At 37.7% G+C, this 16,494-nt stretch overlaps 1 protein-coding gene and 1 long non-coding RNA gene across 5 annotated transcripts in view; both read left to right on the forward strand.

Moving 5' to 3' along the window:
- LOC124109597 (uncharacterized) overlaps positions 1 to 13,289 on the forward strand; it is a 32,003-nt gene extending 18,714 nt beyond the window's left edge. Inside the window, exon 2 of the long non-coding RNA XR_006857034.2 lies at positions 251 to 13,289. This is a non-coding gene — a long non-coding RNA (uncharacterized LOC124109597). The remainder of the gene's footprint in view (positions 1 to 250) is intronic.
- The window catches only part of Ghr (growth hormone receptor), a 243,193-nt gene that overhangs the window by 124,870 nt on the left and 101,829 nt on the right, over positions 1 to 16,494 (forward strand). The window lies entirely within an intron of this gene.

A 16,494-nucleotide genomic window follows, 5' to 3' on the forward strand; every position in this document is an offset into this window, starting at 1 on the left:
AGTAACCTTGGGAGGGGAGTAGTCAGCCTGAAATGGCTAGCTCACACAGGTCAGTGTGGGTCCCCACCAGGACGGCAGAGACCACAGCTATGCCAGGAGTCATCAGATAACTTCAAGCTGTTTATCCTTTGTTTGCACACAAAGTTGATGGCCTCTGTTCATGGGCTTTTTTACAGATCAGAAATGTACCTGGAAAAGATTACCCTTTAAATATTTGTGCTTCTTTGTCCCTCATTTCTTTTGCTTCTAGCATTTACCCGGATTCCACCTCTTCCAAAAGAAGATAGTTCTCCCCCTTCTTCCTCAACCTTTGGATTTTTCAGATCTTGCAAAAAACCAACAACAACAACAAAAAAAACAACTTAGGACCTTCCAGTCATCAAGCTTAAAAGGCACTTGCTTGAACCAAATGTCGACAGTGTAAAGGGCACTGAATTGATGTGTTCTCTAAGACCCTCTGAGGTCTTGAAGTAGTTTTCTTTTACCCAGGAAGCACTGAAACTAAAAGGGATTAAGAAGATTGTAGTGCATCACACAGCAAGTGGAAAAGCTGCAACTGGAACTCAGTGTGGCTGATGGAAAGCCCTCCTATGTACCTCTAATGTCTTTGTAAAGTGTTTAGTGAATGTTTGGTCTTCTACTTAGTAAGGCTGAACTTATAACTCCATGTTATAGCAATTAATATATCTCTCATTTTATGTTCTTGCATCCAAAATTACTTAGCAGAGGAACTTGGTAGGAGTAAGTTCTGAGAAAAGGTTAAGACAGCAAAAGCCACACAATCGATGCAGAGTTGAGAATGGATTTCACAGGATTGATGCTATGTATTTCTGCTCTACGAAAATTAAGTAGTTATCTCTCTTAACTACCCAGGAGAATTTCTAGTCCAAATACTGATGTAAATAAACTGTGTGTGTCTCTGTGTGTGTCCATCACCACAGGACATGATCCCTAGCTTAAATTTTCCCTTTTTGCATGCTATTTTTTCGTAGTGTTATCATTAATTTTATGTTAATATATATCTTTTCCTCAAAAACTATAAGCTATGTGAGATCTCATTTGGCTGATTTTTTTTCTTTCATTACCATTGTATATCATTATTGTTATTAGAATACTCTCAGACAACCTATTCGACTTCTTAATTAGAATGTGCGTGTACACACACACACACACACACACACCTCCCCCCATGTTAGAATACATAGCTCTATGTAAATAAAGACCACTTTGAACCTCAGATCCATTCCTTACTCTTTGTGTGACCAGTATAGTATGCAAAGAGTGATAATTAAACTCTTGATTTCAAGTCCTTCTCCTACCATTTTTAAATTTCGATACATTGGCCAGGTAAAAACTTCTGTGAGCTTCACATGTACTGGTGAAACCAGGATTACATGACATATTATCTCAACTAAGCAAGCTCATCGAAGGGATTCCTCAAGGGCCTTTGCAACTCCATGAGCTATACCTGGATTTGCGTAATAGTTGAAGCCCCTGAAGAGTTACAAGAAAATTGTTTTAATTAAAATTAAATAGCTATGGTCAAATCTGTTCTTCCACTGGCTTGCATGAATGATGGGTTGCCTTCTTTCTCACAGATACTCAGAGGATTCCTTCAATCTGGTTTTTCTCTACTGTGGTTTTAAATTCATAAGTACTCTATAGACAAGCATTAAACTCTCATAATTAAAGGGCCTCTACCTAAGCCTTTTATAAAACAAATATGCCTGTGTAAATAAGGACATCTTATTTTATTCATATTTGTGTGCATTCAGGTTTTCTGGTGTAGGGTGTATCTGAGTAGATGGCTGAAGGCCGAGCTCCAGGTACCCAGCATTATCCAAGCCCCCTGCATGGGAACGGTCCATACAACTTCCTGTGTTCCCTTTCCACAGCCTTGAGGGGATTGTAGGGTATAAAAATATAGCCACACAGCCTTTGATGCACATGGTTTGTTGTTATTATTATAGCTTCTTATTTTAAAATCCCAACTTTAAAAAAGTATATCTCCTAAAGTTTAATCATCATGAAGTTCCAGAATTCCAAAGAAAGCTAGATTTTTATTTTTATTTTATTAATTTTGGTAACAGGGATAGAATCCAGGGGCGCTTAACCACTAAGTCCCATTCCCAGCCCTTTTTTATTTTTATTTTGAGATAGGGTCTTGCTAAATTACTCAGGGCCTTGATAAGTTGCTGAAACTGGCTTTGAACACATGATCCTCCTGCCTCAGCCTCCAGAGCCACTGGGATTAAAGGGGTGTGCCACCACACCCAGCTATGCTTTATCTCTTGATAAATAAAATAGTAAGTAAGGGCTGGGGTGTAGCTCAGTGGCAGAATGCTTGCCTCGCAGGTATGAGGTGCTGGGTTTGATCCTCAACACCACATAAAAATAAAGAAAAGGTGTTGTGTCCCTTTACAACTAAAATATTTAAAAAAACAGAAAAGGAAATACTAAGTGAATTTACAAAAGAAATGCCCATAAACAAACTTGAAAAGAATGGCGTGTGAGCTAGTAAGGTTGAGAGAGAGGTTATCTAAACTAGCAGTGCTAACCTGCTTAGTACTGCAGTAGCTGTATAGCATGTGGTTAAAAGGACAGTCTGGATTTGAATCCTGCTTTGTCACCATTAGTTGTGTAAACTCAATGAAGTTGCTTCACTTTCCTCTGCCTCAGTTTCCGTAGCACACAGGTTATTGTGAAGACTAAGTTAAGTCATATAAAAAAAAAAAACTTTCACAATTATCTGGTTCACAGAAGCTCCATCAATATGGGTGAGCTAGTATTGTTTAAAAACTAAAGAAAGAGATCCCAGAAGCCACACAGCTTGGTGGGATTCAGATACACGTTTTCCTTGCCTCCTTTCCCTCCGACCCCACTTTGTTTACTTCCCAACCTGCCTCTGCCTCCTATTTCTCTTCCTTCCAATTTGGGAATAGCCCATGAAAATGTTTAAAGTGAAAAAAGAGTTGAATACTATTAAGGATGCCAGCATCTGTGATAGTTAAGTATACTTTCCAGCTAAAGTAACCGTATCCAAACCATATGGGTTTTAGGGCAAAAAAACGAAAACAAAACAACAACAACAACTTATTTCTTAGGAAAAAGGTTTAACATTTTGATGGGTCTGCCTCTCTGAATGGGTATTTCTTCTGGAAGATGGAACTTGCCTCCGTGATGAGATAAGATGGTTGGACTTGGATCCAAAGGACCAGCCTTAAGGGAGTATCTTACATACTCTTAGGACAAAATTCCCTCTGCAAAGTCCTCTTGTCCTCCTCCATCACAGGTTGTAGTAGCAGCAGTTTGTACAGGTGACACATATGAACATATAAAGAAGGTCAAAATGCAAAAGAAAAGTTGTCCCTCGGGACCTTTTGCAGTATCTCCAATCTTTCTGCTTTTTATCTGCCTCACCAGGGCCCCACTGACCTCAAAGGTCCCCTGTTGCCAGGCCATGAAGGACATTTGAGCCAGAGGGCTGGGACCACAGCCAAAGCTGATGAAGGTGCAGAATGTATGACTAAAAAAAGCCCAAACACATGGCACGGGGTATAGCAAATATGTTTGGAGAAATGGTTTATAAATAACATAGAAAGGGGAAGGGGGTCAAGAGTCAAGATATTGAGTTGTCCCGATACTTGAGGTCAGTCTCACCATTTCTAATCCTGAACCCGAATTTGCACACATTAAAAAGAAGAAGGGGAGGGGAAAAGGCTCTAGGCTCCCTGAAAAAAAAGCAACTCCACCTGGGCTCTTTCCCCTTTTCTTTGTCAAGATATTTGTTAGTTTGGCAGTAAGCGTTTTAAACAGGATCTCTTTCATTTGGAATACAGTAAATTAAAAGATATGCTTCTACATTTCAGAATAATCAGATGAACAAGGAAAGAAAATAAAGCAAGAAACAACTCACAAATAGGCTTTATGCTTTTCTGAGGGTGGTCTAAGGCTAGGATGCTGCAGATATTCGAGTATTTAAGGATGTTTTAAAATAGTTCCCATCACAGAGGGTGGATGAGCTAATGATAGAAGGAATAAGGAAAGAAGTTAAGTAATCTGGGATGGGCTTCTTCTTCTTTTCCCTTTTCTCTTTCTGATTGTTTCTCTTGACAAGCCTGAAGGTATCTCAATTCTGGTTCAGAACTACCAAACCCCAGGGGTCAACATCTGGAAGCCAGAAGCTTATCAGTGGTCTCAACTCCTCCTCCCTCCTGGGGAGCCCTGACAAACACAACTACTTTCTTTTCCTGTTTAGTGGCAAAGGTTTGGCTCCCTTTTCTTTCATATGGGAATATGAACTTTGGGGGCTTTTGTGGCTCTCTTATTTATTTTTTGAATAGACAAATTCTTGTTCCTCTCACAAGCCCTTTCCTTGGCACGGGGAGACCACAAACCAACTGTGACTTATATCTGTCCAAGGAAGGGTAACCCATTGGTTAAAGACAGGCTTCTTATAAGTGAATGAACTTATTTTTGGTTTTTTGCCAGGCATATTTCTTTACTAGAGAGCTGAATCAGGAAGACCAGGATTTTTGGTGTTAATGTATACATTATTTAAAATTTTGGCAGTTGGCTTTCTGGTTTGAATCTCATTTTCAAAATGAAATTTATGCCTTGAGTCAGATCATACTGATACAGCTCTGAAGATGCCAGGAAAAATTCTGTGATTGCATTTGCAGCTGCAGGCAAGGCCGTGGCACGAGGTGAGAAGAAGCACCTTCTACTTAATGCAGAATTGTGAATTCAAACTTCACATTTTCTCTAAATCAAACGGTATTTTGTTCATTTCAGTACATTGATTGAGTCAAATAGGAAATTCTTCTCTTTTATGCTCTGACAGAATTAAGTTCTTAAAAAAAAAAAATCCATGGATAAGCATGGCTTTCTTTTTTTTTTTTTTTTTTGTATGATATCAAAGCCTATATAACAAAAGCAATTTCAGAACTTTGTGACTTCCCCTTGAAGGTCATGCCACAGGCTATTGTTCATGATTCTGTAATTAACTTCTTGTGTTGTTTGTTTAATCATCAGTGCAATCATTTTTGTAATTATTCAGGCCATGACAATATATTTATTGACAACATAACATAAGAGATGACATCACCTGTTCCACTGAAATTGAGAAACCTTGAATGTGAACACTCTCCTAACAGCAGTTCAATAATCCATTCAAGAAAGAAAAGAAAGTTCTTAGTGAAACCACATGGGTTTCCTTTCTAGGTGCATGGAGACAATTTAAAAATTCAGTCTCAAATGTTGCTGGGGATGCAGGCCAAACCTATAATTTTAAGATTGGACCTTTTTAACCTGTTCAACCTTGGGATACCTCTTATCTTTCCCCTAAAATTTCTCGGCAATAATCACTAGTGTATTGGATCATTTATGTTTTCACTGTCTAGGATATAGCACATCTTCATCCTGAATATGTGAATTTATTGTTAGCTTTGACAATGTGATATACGGGTCTATTGTCTTTAGACTTCAGGTCACTGCACTTATTCTGCACTCTCCAGTCTTCAGATTATTGCCCTTGACTATGAAGAAGAAAATTCTGAGTTTCCCTTTGCTATCACTTTCTTGTCTGATTTGAATCATCTTTTTTGTTGTTTCCATATTATTTTGGTAGAGTTTTGTGAGATGAGACAAAACTCAGCTTTTTACTTTGCCTTTTAAATGGAAAATCTCTAAACTGTTGATTGTGTCACCTTTTATTTAAAAAACAGATATAGAATACATAGGTAGTGTGTATGTGCACGCATGTGCAGGTGCTTAGTATTAACTTGGCCTCTGTCTTCTAGTACAACCTGAATAGTTAAAAGGTCTTTTATGAAATATGTAAAAGAAGTGAAATCTACCCATGCATGAGGTTTAATTGAAGGTAGAGATGATTCCTTTGGGTTATTATGCTTAGGCTAATTAATAAGTCTCAAATTATAATCTATATGTAACAAATATATAACAATGTTATCATTGCTTGGCAAGTCACAATACAACCCAAGTCGTCAACTTCAGTTGAGAGGGATGGTGGTGAAAATTTCTGAACCAGAGTGCTGACCCCAGGAGTCGGTAGGAGGACTTTGGGAAGTTGGAGTGCAGAAAGGCAACACTAATCATTTCATTCATTGCTTCCTTGTTAATGTTTCTTGGGAATGGTGCATGACTGGCATCATCCAAGGCTTGCTGCAAAGGAGGAGGGAGACACCGAATGTAAAGGTGAGAACAGATGAGAAGAAATCACCCTCCACCCTCAGGTGCCCCTGGACCAGTCTACCTGTGGATATGCTGCTCTGTTCTGAGCACACCCAGCACTTAGAGTAATAAGCTACAGACAACTTCTACTTTCAAACATAATGTTTCAAAATAATAAGATTCCAGAATAGTCTATTTGTAACCACTTAGCCACTTAAGGTTGAAATCAGAAAGGAAACAGGAGCATTTATGTGGGAAGGTTTTAAAAACTGGTTAGAACTGGTGTTTTCTATTCAGCCATTTAGGTTGTGTTTTAGGTTTCTTCTCTCCATTATGCATTGGCTTGTCTTGGGTGGAGGAGCACTGTGTTGGCAGGGTAACAGAGATGTGAATCAAGAAAATGGAAACACCACTCAATATTAAAAGCTACTGTCCCCCTAAAAGTGACCACAGATCATCAGGTCTTGCCACATATTCAGATTGCAAAGCAACTACAGAATGCTAAAGAATATTCTTTACAACCAGTTACCCCTGGAGTTTTGCTACTTACACTCTGCTCTTAGAAATGTGACAGTAGACTCCTTTGAAAAAGAAAATCCTAATGTTGACATTAAGAATCAGCATTACTCATAGCAGTAAATACAGGCTTATTGATGTTCTAACAGGTGGCTGCTAAGAGATCTGTGGGCTCATAACTAGAGTGTATGCTAGAACAGACAGGAGGCTCACAGGCCTACAGGAGAGAAATGGCTCCTTGCCTTTCTTCCCTGTTGGATTTCTTTATACAGCTGTGTGTGTTGCAGGGACCAGAGTTTGGTTTCCCTGAAGTAAGCCTAGCAACTTGTTTTTCAGTTCAGCACAGTAAAATCTGAGCAGAAGAGAACTCCTTGTTGGCCACCCACCTCACAGTCTCTGAAAGGGAACTCTGTGAGGAAGCATTCCACATTAGGCAAATGTACATTTCTGCAATCAAAATGAAAAACACTTGAGCTGATTCATCTACAGTTAGCTCTGGCTGATTGAAAAGAATGCAGGGAACCCTGCAAGTTTCAGCGATTTTGGCAGGGGAGGAAACAGCTGTAACGTTGTCGAGGGTCTGTAGGAGCTGTGCAGGCTGCTGACAGCACCAGGAATGCCCAGCAATGGGGCTGATACATTCCCCTTTGCTCAAACATGAATTGAACTTTTGACCCCATATGAAGCATCTGGCTCTTGTGGACCTCATCCTGTTTTTCCACAGACTGCTTTTCTCTTTCACAACCAGAGGGTAGGATATTTTTTAAACTGTTTTGCTTTTACTCAAAGCTAGATGTTCTTTAGTTGCAGCTGAAAGGGTTGGAAAGTGAGGAATGAGAACTGGTATTTCCTGCTATCCCACAGGGTTAGGGAAAAACCAAGTTGAGGACTGTCCAGTAAACCTTAGATGTGTTATCTAGGGATAGTCATCAGTTAGGAGGGTTGTTTTCAGTTACTAAAGACCCTCTCGTCTCTCTTTGAGGCTCCTTCTCCCCAACCCCATCTCCTTGCTGTTCCTATGCCCATCCAAGTCAGCACTTGTCTACCATCCTCCTGCCAGGGCATCCTCTGCAGCTCCCCGACCAGGCCTCCCCTTCCCAGAAGAACTCCACACATTGACTTTTCTTTCCCTTGTACTTCACAATTTATTTGCATCTTAAGCTGATGACCCACAGAAAGAACCAGATAAACCAATTTATTCTAAGGTATGGCTGACTTGAGTGTTCTGAATATAACTCTTCCAAGGGTACATGCATTTTATTAATACAGGACCATGATTCATCCAACGAATGTGTCTCTAATGGTAAAATTTCTGTCCTCCTGTACCAGCTTGTATAGATTATTGGGGGAATAGAGAAAGTCTTCCCTGAACCTTTTAAGTCATTTCATTCCCTGTGGATAAACTTCCTACTACTTTCCCACATTTTAAAAGATGCACAACTAAGTCACTATATCAAATTTTTACACTTGTGGCAAAATGCATTGAAATCAGTGAGAATTTTTTTAAAAAATGGCATTTTATTGTCTTCCATTTATTTTACGTGATTAAACTGAGTCACCAATTGAACATCCTTAGTCATAGATTTGTAAAACTTCCAGAAGTTCTGTAAACCAAATAAAGCGAAGTAATGGCAAGTAGATGGATTGAAAAATAAATTTCTTCATCTGATTAAAAAGAAAATGAAGGGAAGGGAGGGAGGATGGGATTAGGAAAGATAGTAAAATGAATCAGTCACAGCTTTCCTACATTCATATATGAATACATGACCAATGAAACTCACATATCATGTACAACCACAAGAATGGGATCCTAATTAGGATAAGTTATACTCCATGTGTGTTATGTATAACATGTAAAAATACACTCTACAGTCATGTACATCTAAAAATAACACATATTTTTTAAAAAGTAAAGGGTAGCAGTTACCCTCTAGAAGCCAACAATAAAAGGGAAAATATTTCCAAGATTCTTTGTAAAGGCCAAGCAATTACCAAGTGGAAACCCTGGGCTCTATGTTCAACATTGTGTCATGAATTTTTAACTTAGAAGCAATAAATGACAGGGACATCAGTCTTATTGAAAATGCTAATTGATTATTAAGCGTTATTTATTGTTACCAAATAATAGCATTAAAATATTTTCAGTGATCAACATTGGAAGTTTCAGCCGTATGATTGCATTATCATTTTCTTGGCTGCAAATGCCTTGTGTCAGGTACCCTATCTCATAAACCTCTGTTGCATCTCACAAAAGGCTTTGTGAAAGGTCAGCAATTAGTAAACACTTGTTTTCTGAGTTAAGTTTTGTTTTCTTTCTATTTTGCTTTCTGTTTTCCCTTGGGCTGCATGGTATTTAATAAGCCCAGGGAGGGAAACCGTCTCTTAGAAGTTCTTATGTATAAATAAATTGATGTCAAAGGCCCAATTTCTGTATAAAGAAACAAATGCAGTCAACTGATTTGGTGCACATTTACAGGGCACCACCTATGTGGTGGGCCCCTGAAGAAGAATGAGGCCTTGTTCCTGCTATTGTCCTTCCCTAGCTAGATACTAGACCTCACAGTGATAGATATACCTGCTGAGGAGGCTCCCTGTCCTGAAAGGACCTCAACAAGAGGCACAGAGGTATTCTGAAGGCAATGCCCTGGAATGTGAAGCCTGGGACAGGAGTGTAGAGTGGGTCTGAGAGATCAGACACATTTTGCACTTGTGGGGGAATTCCCTCGTTGCAAATAGATGGTGATTTCAAATTCTTGATCCAAACCCTACTTCCTCTTTTGAATCAAGTAGGCTTGTAACTATTCTTGAGGCTCTGAAATAGTAAGGGATCTTCCTAATTGAAAATTTAGCTGCTGGTTTCAGAAGCAGAGTTTTGAAGTCAGAAAAAGGAAAGGGACTAGGACAATAAGCGGAAGCGCAGAACAAGAGGTCCTTATCTGGTCCAGCTTCCCTTCCACCCAGCCACCACCCAACATTCCATCAGAGACAGCCTTAAGAATGTTGAGAAGAAATTCCTCACAGTCCCCAAGCCACTTGTTTCTATCTGAAAACCCTTGGTGAAATTTACCTATGTAACTTGCCTAAATGGCTCTTCATGAATTTAGCTAGCATCATGCTCACGGAAATATCTTATATCTAAGTGTATTCTAGGGCTTCAGCTCTCTTTACTTCTAGTCCAGAAGTTCTCAGACTTAGCAAATGTGACCTTTATTCACTGAGGTTTTAGATAGTACTTGGAAGTGACATCGACTCTTGGACCAAATCACTCAACTTTCTTGGTCACTCTCACAGCCATACATATTGATGCAGTCCTTGGTTTGGGAAATATAGTTTGGGCTTAAATAACCCTAAAACGTCACATCACTTTTTGGAGATCTTGCATGTTCTTCTTTTGTGTTCTTTAAAATGCAGAGACTACATTGGATTTATTATTAAATATTATTTAATAATAATAATATATTATTAAAATAATGGCATTGCCAGCACTGTGTTTGAAGCCATTTTTCTTCCTTAACCATTGCTGTAGCAGTGCCAACTGTTGACTCCTTGGAATGATCACCTTTGTGCTAAGCGTCCTAGAACATAGCACTGTAACTTCTTAAGTACCCTACTAGACTTATTTGGTAAACTATATACAGTAGCAATTCCCAAAATTTTTGTTTGTTTCAGGGCCCCTTTCTATATTCTTGCAATTTTTGAAAACACAGAAGAGCTTTTGTTTTATGTAGTTTGGGGTTATTGCTGTTTACTGTCCAGGAAATTAACAATAAAGGTTAAAGCAGCACAACACATTATCTGTCTCATTGATGATATCATATGTCATATAGCATTTGCAAAACTCCACAGCCCACTCAGGTAAGAACAAAGGGGAAAGAAACAAATAATGGTCAATATTATCATAACGATAGCCTTAACTTGGTGAATACACCAATACAGTATTAGATTAGTGACTCAGCCTAAGGCCCAAAGTAAATACGAACAGATGATGCTAAATTCTGGTTAACAGTGCTGAGAGGAAGGAAGGAAGGAGAAGAGATTGATTTACACAGAATCCAGGATGTATTCATTAGCTACTGGTTTTGCCTAGTCTCATACTGCCTACCCTAGAGAATTGCTTCTGTTGATTTGAGTTTTTAAAGAAGCAGTCCAATGAAATGTTTTGCTGAATTCTTAGCAATGATAAAAGGGAGCACGCTGTTCCCTTTTGCAGTGATCCATGGATAAAATGGTAAAATGATCTGTAGAAGAAATGCCTAATGCTTCAGTAAAAACTGTTTCTCCTCAGAATCTAGTATGTTTTTATCTTATGAACACTGTAGAGCTTACAACTATGCTTTCAGATCTGCTTTGGCCAACAGAAAAACAAGAGCTAGAAATCCAATTTCTATTTATTTATTATTCAGAATCTAGTGGCATTATTTTTATAAGAAATTTTTGCTGGCATTATCTTATCCCTGGGATTATATTTTACCTTTGCTCTGATTTTTTCTTAATGCTTTATTGTGTCTGTTTCTTAAATTGATCTGTGTATTTAATCTCCAGTGGGAAGGAATGAATTAATCTGTGAGAAACAAAGAGATGAGATCCAGTTGAGAGGGATTGCCTGGAGTGTTTGGCAGGGTACCAACCAAGTTGGGTAGCTGTATAAGGTTTCACTAATGAAATGGATCTTAAGTGGAGATTAGGAGGGAAAGGAAGTGGGTTGCTGGACACACGGAGTGTTTCGTATGAGAAATTGGTGGTAACAAAGATGCAGTTGTGAAGTGAGTGAGTGATGTGCTAAGCACAGTAAGGAGATCTGTCTGACTGTGGTCCTGGAGCTGATTACCTTATTATGCTTTTATGTGATTGAAGAGGCAGCTGAGGATACGAGCTCTAGAAAAATAGAGTAACAGTTTCCTATTAAGGGAGGATTCTCACTTCAGTTTCTAAAATAAATTACAAGGTAGCAAACTTAAGTCTGAGAAGCCAATGAGGAGAATATTCTGGTACAGTATATCAAAGTAAGCCTATCAACAAAAGCAGGTGAGAATATGAAGAAGAATCTGTGAACTACGGTCATATCTTGTAGCTGGTTTAACTTAAACTTCATTCCCCTGTGACAGCTATTTATTGCTGCTCACCAGGTCTGCTCATTCACCTTTGTCTCCAGAGCCTAGCATAGTATATGGCACAGAGTAGGTGCTTCATAGTGTGTCAAATGAATAAAAAGGGTCCCTGTCTCCCAAGGAAATACAATGAAATATGTATAAATTGCTTTGGAGCTGTTTTATAAACAAGGGTAATAGCTAAGGAGCAATCACAATGGGATGGCTGGAGCAACAGTCATAGAGGAAAACAGAGGCAGAAGCAGGCAGGCAGGTGCTTTGCCTTTCCTCATTCTGGAGCAGTACATGGTCTTGCAGGACGGCGGCCCTAGGATACGGGGATTTTTAAGTTAGCTGATTAGGGAACGTTTGACTCCTTCCCTAGTGTGACCAGGGGCCAGTATACAATGAAAATAGATGTTAGGACTAGGGATGTAGTTCAGTGATAGAGTACTTGCCCCAGCATAAACAAACCCTGGGTTCAATCCCCAGCACAGAAAAGAAAATGTGTATCAGTACTTGGGCTCCAGTCTGCTCTTACCAGTTTAGTGTCTGTGATTTTAGGTAGGACCAGCTCTTCTCCTGGCAGGGTTGAAACTGGGGACCAAGATGCAAACTGAACAGCACTAATAGCCTTAAGAATTGGGCCAGAACTTTTCCATAGTATTCTGCAACCTATTTTCTTGGATCCTAGCTCATAGGGAGGACAGTCTTAAGAACATTAAAAGGTTGTCCTCTAAGCCTCACACCCCAGTCTACTGGTAATGTGTTCAATTTCAACCTGCGAAACCCATGAGGCTAGCCATGACATCACCTAGGACACAATAAAGGATTGTTAGGAAGGGTGGGGTGATCCCTAGGGTGCAGACCGTTTGGTCAAGGCTGCTAAAGTAGGACTATTTCCAGTGCTAGTTCTTGAAATTCTAGCCGGAGCAATTAAATAGGTGAAAGAAATTAAAGGGATATGGAAATAGGAAAAGAAGAACTCAAACTATCATTATTTGCTGACAACATGATTCTATACTAAGAGGATCCCAAGAACTATACCAGAAAACTTCTAGAATTAATAAATGAATACAGCAAAATAGCAGGATATAAAATCAATACCCATAAATCAAATGCATTTCTATACATCAGTGGTGAATCCTCTGAAAGAGAAATTAGGAAAACTACCCATTCACAATAGCCTCAAAAAAAAAAAAAAAAAACTTGATTCCCAAGTATTTTATTTTAATGAAAGAAGTGAAAGACCTCTACAATGAAAACTACAGAACACTGAAGAAAGAAATTGAAGAAGACCTTGGAAGACAGAAAGATCTCCCATGCTCCTGAATAGGCAAAACTAATATTATCAAAATGGCCATACTACCTGAAGTACTATATAGATTCAGTGCAATTTCAATTAAAATCCCAGTGTCACTCCTTATAGAAATAGAAAAGGCAATCATGAAACTCATTTGGAAAAATAAGAGACCCCGAATAGCCAAAGCAATCCTTAGCAAGAAGAATGAAATTGGAGGCATTACCTTAAACTATACTACAAAGCTATAGCAATGAAAAAAGGCATGGTGTTGGCATCAAAATAGATATGTAGACCAATGGTACAGAATAGAAGACACAGGGACAAACCCACATAAATACAGTTCTCATACTAGACAAAGGAACTGAAAACATACGTTGGAAAAAAGATAGTCTCTTCAACAAATGGAAGCATTTTCAATGTGTTAAAAACCTGTCACAGGTAGGATTTTCTAGGGAAATAGACTCTGAAATGGATATTAGTATAAGATGTTTAGTAAGGAGTTGCCTTTGTGATCAATACCTGAGAAGAGAGGAAGGAAGCTGTAAGTAGCACATTACAGTGGCCACCAGGACCAGCAGTGGTACCAGTGACAACAGATGAATATCAGCTCCGAGTGTAGGCACTGGGGAATGACCCTCTTTCTTATAGATTACCCAATTCTTTGTTGGTGCCTAAACTCTTTGACTCAAACAAGTTCTGGTCTTCAAGACAGGAGATGATGCCATGTCACTCTGTTACCAAAACATTTGCTAGTTTGTCACTTAGTCTCTGCAGAAATTGTTTCTGTCTTATTAATTTTAAACTGTCACCCTGTTACTATTCTGTGTCCAGAAATTGAAATCTCTTCTTACTGTCTTATTGTAATCTCAGAAAAGAATACATTTTAAGAAGAACTATAATCTTCCTCTTTCCCAAACCTACAACCTTACTGTGTTTATCACACAATGAATAATCAGATGTGTCAACCTGTTGTCTGTATAATTGCTGGTATTATTTTTTACTTTTACATATCTATTTCATTTTAATCGATTCATAGGGACAGCTACACAGGTATTTTAAAATTATCACTCCATGATTTTAGAGATAATGATCCCAAAGGGACTTTAAGGATCTTGACTCAATTATAGATAGATGTTTTTTCTAAGTGGTTCTGAAGCACTTGTCCCCAGTAACAAATTACAATTCAAAAATACACCAAGAGTTTTTTTTTTTTATTTTCCAAGGTCTCATTAAAGCATTAATGCAAATGGAATCTTTCTACTACTCCCCTGCTTTCTTTCATCCCTGACAGGATTAACATCATTAATTGCTAAAATTGAATCTGATATATTATAATTTTGTGTCATATTAAAGGTATATAATGTAAATGCCCCATAGATGTCAAATACTAAAGAACCTGCTACTATTTTAGTTATGCTGGTTCTTATCTTCCATATATTTATTTCAATTTTTAATTAATTTTATAAGTGGTTGATGAAAACGTATTGTGTCATGAATTGTTTTTAAAGGTATTTGTAGCTCAACAATTTTTCTTTCTCTAAGTCTAAAATTTTTTTAATATAACAATAAAGGGAAAGAGACCAACTAAGTATAATAACAATAATAATCTAATTAAAAGTAAATCTGGCTGGATGTGGTGGTGCACACCTATAATCCCAGTGGTTTTAATGTCTCCAATTTCATTTCTGATTTTACTTGTTTGAGTCTTCTCTCTTTTTTCGTAATTTATCAGTTTGGATGTTTTTACACACACACACACAAAGCCTTCAGTTTGGTTGGGTTTTTTTTTTCTATAGTTTTCCTCTTTTCTATTTATTTATGCTCTGATCTTTATTATTTCCTTCCCTCTGCTAGCCTTGGGTTTAATTTCTTTTTCCTTTGTAGTTTCTTGAGGTACAAAATTAGGTTGTTTATTTGACATCTGTCTTCTTTTTTAATGTGGGCATTTAAAGTTATAAACTTGCCTTTACTGCATCCTGTAAGTTCTGACAATGTGTGTTTTACTTCTTGTTTACCTCAATATATTTTTCAAATTCCCTTTGACTTCTTTTTTAAGCCAATGGTTGTTTAAGAGTATGATTTTTTTTTTTTTTTTTTTTTTTTTTTGCAGGGGGTGTGTTCCTGGGGACTGAACTCAGGGGAAGTCCACTGAGCCACAACTTAGCCCTATTTTGTTTTTATTTAGAGACAGGTTCTCACCAAGTTACTTAGTGCCTTGAGGTTGCTGAGGCTGGCTTTGAACTCATGATCCTTCTGCCTCAGCCTCCCAGGCTATGAGGATTACAGATATGCACACCACACCCAGCTAACAGTATGATTTCTGGATTTCCATGTATTTTTGAATTTTCCCATTCTCTTGCTGTTATAGCCTTCTTACTTTATAAGTTTTTGATATTTTAAAAGATGTTAAGCCTTATTTTATTAACATATAATCCATACTGAAGAATGTTTCTTGTGTATTGTTGGGTGAAAAGTTTTGTATATGTCTGATAGTTTCATTTGGTTTGTAGTATTGTGCAAGTCTCTTTTTTCATTGTTGTTGTTGTTGTTGCTGTTGTGGATTTGCTGTCTGGATATTGTATCCACTATTAAAAGTGGAAGATTATCATTCACCTACTATCATTGTGTTGCTGTCAATTTCTCTTTATATATCTTTCCATGTTTATTTTATATGCCTAGGTTCTCTAATGTTGCATGCATATATATTTATAATTTTCATATATTCCTTGAATTGACCCTTTTTATCAAGTGACCTTTTTTTTTCCTAGAGATAGTTCTTGACTGAAGTCGACTTTGTCTGATAGAAGTATAGCCACACTTGTTTTCTTTTATTTATATTTGCATGGAATATCTTTTTATATGCCTTTACTTTCAGTCCATGTGTGTCCTCAAAGCTTAAGTGAGTTTTTTATGGAAAACATATAGTTGCATTTTGATTTTTTCCATCAGTTTTTATTAAATATTCATTAACACAAATTATTTATGGTTGTTTTCATACTTTTGTAGTAGAAGTAAAAGGTGATTCTCCTCAGTATGATAAAAATACAATATTCTTGTTTTGTCTATCTTGACCTTTATCAATAGTCAACAAGCTTCCTACTTTCTGATGATCTCTTGTTTTTTGTTGTCTGTGTTTGTTTTTAGTGTCTTTTCATTGCATTTGAAGAACTTGCTTTGTAACTTCTTGTAAGGCATGTCGAGTGGTGATGAATTCCTTGTTTTTGTTTGTCTAAGAAATTCTTTATCTCCCCTTCATTTTTCATGGACAGGTTTTCTGGGTATAGTGTTCTTGGATGGCAGTTTTCTTTACTTCCAAGACTTTAAATATAACATCCAGCTTCCTTTAACCTTGCAAAATTTTTGCTGAAAAATCTTCTAATAGCTTTATGGAAGTTT

The sequence above is a fragment of the Marmota monax genome, unplaced genomic scaffold (genome assembly GCF_021218885.2).
Source record: "Marmota monax isolate L192 unplaced genomic scaffold, Marmota_monax_Labrador192_F-V1.1 WCK01_AAM20220418_F8-fsc00120, whole genome shotgun sequence".
NCBI classification, from domain to species: domain Eukaryota; kingdom Metazoa; phylum Chordata; class Mammalia; order Rodentia; family Sciuridae; genus Marmota; species Marmota monax.